The sequence below is a fragment of the Galendromus occidentalis genome, unplaced genomic scaffold, assembly GCF_000255335.2.
Source record: "Galendromus occidentalis unplaced genomic scaffold, Mocc_1.1 scf7180000076859, whole genome shotgun sequence".
Classification (NCBI taxonomy): Eukaryota; Metazoa; Arthropoda; class Arachnida; order Mesostigmata; family Phytoseiidae; genus Galendromus; species Galendromus occidentalis.
The window spans coordinates 1-1,181 of NW_003804848.1; positions in this window are offsets into that span (position 1 = coordinate 1).

The window sequence follows — 1,181 nt, forward strand, 5'->3', positions numbered from 1 at the left end:
TATGTATGGTAATCAAATGATGGTCGCTCCAGTGTAGGATTTCTTTCTTTTCGTCTATGTGCATGTCTCTAACGTCTCTGTATGCGAGGGAGTTGCATAGCACGTAGTCCAGTGTAGAGGAAATTCCGCCTTGTAGTCTTGTGGTTTTTCCGCTACACTTCTCTGTCAGGTTTAGAATCGTGAGGTCGTTCTTGTCGGCTAGATCCAGGAGGAGTTTGCCGCGACCGTCGAGTCTCCTGTCGAATTGTGGGAGGTGGGCGTTTATGTCGCCTGCCACCACGATTCTACTACCCTTTTTTTTGTGAGTTCGAATAGTTTCTCCAATCTCATTGAATTGGTCTCTATTCGCCTAGTTAGTAGTAATTGCTGCGTATACTGATATGATGATCCAATATTGACCTTCTATATCAATCCCTATGGCAATGAAGTCGTTCCCTTTGTGTGTCCAGTGAATTTCGCCCATGTTGGACCGGATGAGTATCCCGGTTCCACCAGATGACTTACTACCAAAACTTTTTCGGGCTGATCCACACAGCCAAGGTTTAACGTCCCGGGTACTGTTATTCACATTGCTTCCGAGGACGGATCCATAGAGCAAATGTACCCAGGAGGATCAAGGCCGAGTACCTGCATATTTTTCCGGCAGCAGGGATCGAACCCACGCCGCCTCCCGCGCGAGCGGCGTTGACTTACTACCAGACGGGCCGTTTCGATTGCTTCCGAGGAATGTTAACCCCTCCATTGGTGGTGGTTCTTCCAGATTCATGAGATTCGTTCCAGATAAAAGTAGGATATCGTAGTTGCTCGATTCGCCCCCTCTCTGTTTATCCAGTAAATCCTACCTGAGGCTTCCCCATTTGACAGCATTCTTTCCCCCTTGCATATTGAAAACACCAAGTTTGAAGAAAATCGACAGTTGTTTATTGACCTGGCTTGGTGTCTTCGAGGGGGAGTCTCGCTGTCATTCCTTCTTCTTTAGAGCGCTTTCAAGGGATGCCAGTATTTCGGTTTCCCTTGTCGTCTTATCCGGGCGCGGTGTGGATGTGAGGTGTTGAGGCCCAGCCTCCCTCCTCGTGCCGGATGTGCCTGGACGATCGCTCTGGCTCCGGTTGTCGTGTCGGCTCTGACCAAATGGTCGTTGCTTCTTCTTCTCGTCTTTCCCGGAGTCCATCGATGTTTCG